This window comes from Aphelocoma coerulescens, chromosome 2, assembly GCF_041296385.1.
Source record: "Aphelocoma coerulescens isolate FSJ_1873_10779 chromosome 2, UR_Acoe_1.0, whole genome shotgun sequence".
Taxonomy (NCBI): Eukaryota; Metazoa; Chordata; class Aves; order Passeriformes; family Corvidae; genus Aphelocoma; species Aphelocoma coerulescens.
This window is the reverse complement of record NC_091015.1, coordinates 74,257,001-74,263,880: the sequence shown is the minus strand read 5'-3', so window position 1 is coordinate 74,263,880 and position 6,880 is coordinate 74,257,001. Positions and strand designations below refer to the sequence as shown.

General features: G+C 46.4%; 1 long non-coding RNA gene across 1 annotated transcript; it reads left to right on the top strand.

Annotated features, from left to right (window-relative positions):
• Positions 1-863: 863 nt before the first annotated feature.
• On the top strand, positions 864-6,316 carry LOC138106799 (uncharacterized). Its single transcript, XR_011149116.1, has 3 exons — positions 864-1,089; positions 5,103-5,483; positions 6,155-6,316. It is a non-coding gene; the product is annotated as an uncharacterized lncRNA (long non-coding RNA).
• The last annotated feature ends 564 nt before the right edge of the window (positions 6,317-6,880 follow it).

Genomic DNA, 6,880 nt, shown 5'->3' with positions numbered 1-6,880 from the left:
ACCATGCTGGTGGGATTTCAGCTGCATCTGAATGGGAAGTGGAAAACAGATTTTTCTAAACTTTGGCTGTAAACCAGAGCTAAAGCCACTGGGGCAGTCAGGCCCTTGGGTATCAAGCTGATTTTATTCGAAAGCTTGGAAGTTTTTGTTCCAATATTTTGGCTTTAGCATGCCTGAAATGCTCAGAGGAAGCACTGGGAATGCTGTGAATCTCACCACCCATACTGTTAACCTCCTACAGCCAACATAGCCTCAGTCATCCTTTTGAAAGGGCTCCCTGGTAGGATTGCTTCAGCTGAAAGTCAGATAAGAAGCAATTGGCAGTGGAAAGAAATAGGGTCTCACAAGGGTATTCCCACAGTGAATTGATAAGAAGGGTGATAGCTAAATGCCACCTGAACTTTGGGTTCAAGATGTAGAGCAGATAAGTGAACCACAATGACTCAAAGGCAATAAATCTTCTGTTCCAGACAAAATTAATCCAAGGCTGTCACAGGAGGCTAGAGAGGAAATTTGGAAACCCCTTTGGAGTGAATGTCTGCCAAACTTGGAAAGATATACATTGTGCTATGACCTGTCAGTCTGCATGAGCCCATGCTGCTGGGGTGCAAGCCAGACCCTTTGGCTTTTTGTCCCTCACAGTGCAGACAGTGCTGCTAAGAAAGGATAATACAGGAACTCACAGAGAAGCTTTTTCTATCCAGGCATGTGTCTGCTTTTAAATAAGCTTAAGTACAAGTGGGCAAGAGAGAAAAAAGCAGCAGCAAGGTAAGACTTAATGTGATGCCAGCTGGTTTAATCAAACCCTCTCTCAGGTGTGCCCACGCTGAGAAATGAGCGCTTACTTTCACAAGGCCAAGGCTGACCCGTGCTAGCAAACTACCATGCTGTTTCTGTGAGCATGTTACTGCCTCCCAGCTTGCTGACCATCTGCTGGTCTTTCCGGTTAGGATTAGACAGGTCTTTGAGTCCTGCTCATATCAAGGCAGCTGAATGGTCTGGTGCCACTCTTTCATGACGTGGAGTGCTTGGTGGCTCTACGGGCTCAGCCGGTCCCTGCAGTGTGACCCACTGGATCTTGAGGAGATTGTGAGTGGGTGTCTGCAGACTGCAACTAGCTCCCCTCCACCTCCCCTAACTTCCCCATCTGCCCAGCTGCACCCACCCCTCTGGGCTAGGAAGTGGCTCAGGGCAGGAAGGTTATCTTTGCCACTATCAGGGCTAGAGGCTTTGTTTATTTTTAGATTACTCTGTAAAGTCTGGACACAGAGATGAAAAGAGCCGGCCCAAAGAGGTCTGTGCATGCCAGACTGTCTTGCTTGTGCTCTGGCTCTGAAAACACAGGACAGGAAAATGCGAAGGGATGGGCTCGATCTAGCCAGATTGATTAGAAATGGCTCTGCCCACGTTTTGAGTGGCAGATGTAATATGGGGGTGGGCTCTGATTCATTTTGGTGCAAAAGCAGCAAGGCTTTGCCAAATCCTCTGCTTGAGCCAAGCTGATGGATGTTGAGCTGAAGAGGACAGACCCACCAGCACAGTCTATTGTTCCAGTAGCTCCTCTTAGCGAGCAACAATTTCCACCTGGGAAATGCTGAAAACACCTTGTGGGAAGTTCAGATCATCTTGAAGTGCCCTTTGGTGGGGGTCAGCTGTGAAATGGAGGTGGGCCTGAGCTCTAGGCTATCTAACGGACACAGAAAACCATTTTTCATCATCCTGTGTGATACATTCCAGGGAATATTTTAAAAGTGTGCAGTTCATTGTCACTCAAAGGCCAAATTTAAAAGCGATCTGGAGAGGTTGTTGCTGCCTGCCTGGCTCTGGCGTTTCAGAGCTCACTGGGGTTGATGAGAGTGAGCCTGATAGCCCTGAACCCTTTCGGTCCTGCCCCTCAGCAGAAAAAGGTGCAATATAGGGAGGTGAGAAAGGCCACCCTCCCTGTCATCCCCCAGGTGTGGCAACAGCAGCTCTCTTGCTGATTGTCAGTGAGTTTACTGACTGCTAATGAAGGGGAGGGAGAAGTGGCTTTCAGTGATATCCATACAAAAATAAATGTGTGCAAACCACTGGCTATTTTTGGAGAATACTGGCCTGCGTCTTCCCCCCCCCCCGACTTAAGCATCATCCTGAGTGAGGTGGGGGTTTTTTATGACTATATATGGTTATTGTTGGGTTTTTACAGCAGTGAAGTTAATAAAGATGGATATCAGCAACAAACTGTCAAGTTGTGAGCTGGAGAGATTTTTCACTCAGTGAAATAGACCAGGGAAAATAAATAATCCAAGAAGTGGTAGAGCTTGTAAATATTGACATGTACAAGCAAGGAAAGTTAGACAAAGTAAAAAATGGGTCAGGGATTGCTATTTTTCAGGTTATTGCTTGAAAAAAAAATCTACATTTACCTAGCATCCTGTCTACAGAAGATTTAATATTTTTTCAGTTAGAAGGTTTTAAGTGTTTGAAGGGTCATGTTGCTGTTTCTCCAAGACAGCATCTCTATTTGAGGGTCTTTGGGACCACAGTGAGCAATAGTCCTTCTCCCCTGTGGTATCTATAGGAATACCCATGACAGAGAAGACTAAGGAAAGAGGAAAGAAATGCAAAGTGAGAAGCAGAAGAGATCAGAGGGAGACTGCTCTTTTCTCTGGTTTCCCACCAGAAAAGGGATCTTTTTAAGATCTCCGCAAGAATACCTTTTAACCTCAGCTGGGGTCCAGGCTTACTACCCAGTAACTTTGCCAGTGCTCACACAGTAACTTGGCCCCAGCTCACACAGAGGGAAATGCAGAGCTGCACAGGTCCCACTAGCTGTTGTTCCCTCTCCCGTACAGGTGACGGTTTTGGCTCCCTGGGGTCTGCCACCATGACACATGGTTGCCACATACCAGCTAACTAGCTAGAAACATCTTTAAAACATCTCCTGCTTTGTTTCATTTTCCTATGCCTTCTTAAAAGCTCTAACAAGCTACTAGGTTTACCATCTGTAATTAACCCATCCACTGGCTGACTGGTTGTTTAACTGGTTTGTTGCCCAAGTCCTCCTTTCTTCAAGCCAGTTTACCATCTTTATGATTGGAGGAGAGTTTGCATTGCTGCCCTGCTTGTACACGCTCTGGAAAGGCTCCAGACCCTTGAATGTTGCAACCATATGAAGAGCAAGCCAGTGATGTAACCTTAAACAGGAGCTTTTATGCAGCCTTTACAAGATGGGAAATCTTTTTGTTCCACCCTGGCATAACATAACAGAGTGCCAGAGAGCACAAATAGCAGTGGTGCAGTAGCCAGTAATGTTTCAGCCTCTCGTTATACCTTAGTGCTCATGTTGCTGTAATTATGGTAGGTGGAAATGAGGTTATTGAGGATGGTGTTCTTACAAGGCAGGCACAAAATTCTAAATAAAAAAAGTGTTTCCAAATACTCAATGAAATTAATGGAAGGGAAAGAATAGTGGTCTTTAATTATTTCAAACCCAGACAGTTAAGACAGATGTACATCATCAGTCTTCTAAGAATGTCCTGGGGACATAGCCAAGGCACAGCCAATTCCCTCCTATCATTGCTGATTTAATATCTGCACTAGTGCACGTGCAAGAGCATGATATGACACTTGTGTTTTTCAGTTCAAGTCCCTGTAAATGACCCTCCTTGGAGATTGTTAGAAATGGAATGGGGTTATTGTAGCACATGGGAATCAGTACTTCAATGCATGTGCCAGGAAGGCAAAGGTGGGTTGACCCCGTCTGTGTTAAGTCAAGGAAACTGTGGGGTTGAGCTGAGCAACTAGTGGAAATAAAAAGAAAAACTAATTCCAAGAAAGCCCCAGTGAGCCTGTTTTTATCCAAAAAGCAATCAGAGAGAGGAATATGACCTACCAGATGGAATTGCTGAGGCAGAGGTGAAAGTTAAAAACAACAATAATGAAACCCGATCAAGTATAATTTTGACAGAATGAAGACATTAGACAGAAAAGGCCCCAGCAGGCAAGTTTGGCTCATCCTGAGCCCAATATTTCATTTGCTTTCAGAAGACCCCTGGAGAAAGCCATGTCACAGCACCATAAGTTGTTGAGGCTGAACCAGGCTGAATGCTGCAGTGCCTGCAGTCCTGTGGTGGGGCTGAGGCTTGCTGGCAGCAACCTTCCTCGGCTGGTGGGGCAGGTAGTGAGAAGGGCTGCTGTGCCTCTCCTCTTTACCAAGGCCTCTGAAAAGGGGGACTGGGGGTGCTGGGATCTGAGTCTCACTCCAATTTTCCCTGTTATAGTATCCCCCAGCATTGCCCCTATTAGCTATTGGGAAATTCTGTGGAGAGACACCAGACATGGACTTAACTCTCTACCCTTCTTTTGCTGTAAAAGGGATTCTGTGTGCTAAATGACATTTAGCCCCACTTTAAGACTCTCAATGCTGCCCAACAGATATGAGAGCCTTAATGTAAAAGAGAATCAGACCCCCTGTGCCTATAAATTTTGGTCTGTCTTTTAGAGCCATTAATGGTTGACAAATTCACAAGGAAAACTGGAAAAACAAACTGGAGCTGCTGTGAGGAAAGTGTGCTGGAAATAGAGGAGCATGTTTTAAAACTCTGCCAAATGTCTGGTTTGCTGTTGCTGTTTTGCACTGTGTGGCTGGCTACGGCTGCCCGGGATGGCGCTGGCAGGACTGCAGGAACACAGAGGGCGAGTGAGGAAGTGTTGACTGGGCTGGAGGAGGCGGCAGGAAGTGGAAGGGTGAAGGCACAGCAAAGTGCAGAGCTCTGTCAGCTCTGTAATAGCGGGGTTGTCTGCTTGAGCTTGACTACATACCAAGTCAAGGTTTTAGGGTGTGAGTTCATCTGCTGGCTTTTCCCTGTACGTGATGTAATGCTCTCTGAGTGCGATATTTATTACACCCAGCTCTGTAGTGGGTACGTGTAGTCAGAGCCAGCCTCAGAAAGTTTGGAAACAGCTTCTCGATCTTTTTTGCATCCTTTCGGCTGACCTATGACATAATCGGTCAGCGCCCTGGCTCCCTCCTTCGGCTCCCCCCTTCCCTCCTTCCCCCTCCCTCCTCCTCCCTCTCCCAACGGTTTGTCAAACTGTCTTGCCTTTATCTCCTCTCGCAGGCTTCTCGACAAGTCACAGGATGATTTATGCCCTGATAACTTCTGCTTTTAAAGGCTGGGCTAATAAAAGCAGCCTTTGCAAAAACAACTTTTGCGGGAGGTGTGGGGAAACCCACTCGTCATCGCACTCAGCAGGCCAAAGCACCATCTCAGCAGAGACGCCAGCAGAGCAGGGCCGAGGCCCACGTCCCTCCCCATCTTCATCTGGCACCCAAAGGGATGTGGTGCAGGGAGGATGGGTGGGCGGAAAGCCTGGGCTGGTGAGTCCCAGCAGGTGAAGGGGCACAGGGTGTGCATTGCCTCTTTCCCTTGTCTCTCTGTCCTGATATGCCCTGCTCAGCATCCTGCAGAGCTGGAACCTGATGTACACCTTGGCAGCAGGTGGGGGACCAGGGCTGTGTGTTTGGGCTGTTGGTGGTAAGGTCTGTGCTTTGCTAAAGGAGGAAAGTATTTTATCAGTATGATACTGCTTTCAACATTTTTATCTACAAGCTTCCTCAGTGCTGGGGCTAGAAGGAGGTCAGGGATGATGCAGGCAGCTAGACCTGTGATCCTGCTGCACTGGCCACAGCACTGGGCATGCCAGAGCTGCAGACACATGTGGCTCCCTGCCCTTCATTAACTTCTGCCCTTGAGGTTTACCCCAGACCCCCCCAAAGGCACTGCAGCTGCACCAGGGAGGCAGGCAGCGACCTGCCCCTATGCAACGGGGCCAGCAGTGCAGCAGGGCTGCACCTGGGGACATCTGTGCTGATGTTACAGACCTGCCCAGTTAAATGCTGCTGGAACTTCAGCCTAACAGCGATCTACCCTGAAAGGTCACATGTGGGCATAGCTGTGGGCACAGACCGCGTTTTTGTGTTTTAAGCACCATGGAGTTAAACCCTTAAATCGGCTCCTACTTCAAAGCACTCCCACTGTAATTACAAGACCAGAAAGATGAGGTGGGCACTGGCAAACACAGAAAGCATAGGAATATTTTTGCAAGATCTAACATATTTAAATTGTTCTTACGGGGTGAGTTTATAATTTTATTTTTATTTTGCAACTAGGAAAGAGAAGATTTTCCTCTGACTGCTTCATTAATGTGGGTCTGAAGCCATTATGCCTTCCTGAACAAAAGCAAGCAAGCCATGACACAACTAACACCAGCACACTGAATTTTCTGCGGTGAAAAAATCATGAACAAATAAAAATCAGGTGTTGAAATGAAAGCTGAATCCTTGCCTTAACTGAAACCTTTGCATGTAATACAATGAACACAGAGCAGGGAACAATTTAGATTTATGTAAAGATTTTTTGGAGTTATTTTTTGTGTGGTATATTTGATTTCTCAGAACTTTTTTTTTTTTTTTTTTTACTCCTGAAAGACATGGTTGTACTTGCCTAAACTCCTAAACAAACTAGGTAGACCTGAGAAAATGTTCACAGCAAAATATTAATTTAGTTGAAGCTTGCTTGGCTTCAGGTTTCTTTATAATCTCTAGGCTCAGCCCTGGTTCACTGGGAGGTTTGCAAAAGACCATGAACTTTTAGAGGGAACATGGACTGATTTATGAGTCTGCCTGAAAATCCATGTGAAATTTGCGTTTCGCATGACCACGATGCAAAAATATCTTCTTCCCCCCTCAACCTCTTCCTGCCATACTGGATAAAAACTGATGTGTTTTATCTTCTGTTTCTGCATTGAGTCTGCCCAGCACAAGGAACATCTTGCTTGTTTCTTTATAAATCACCAGTGGTGCTAACAACAAAATGTTCACAGCTCTGGTGTTACT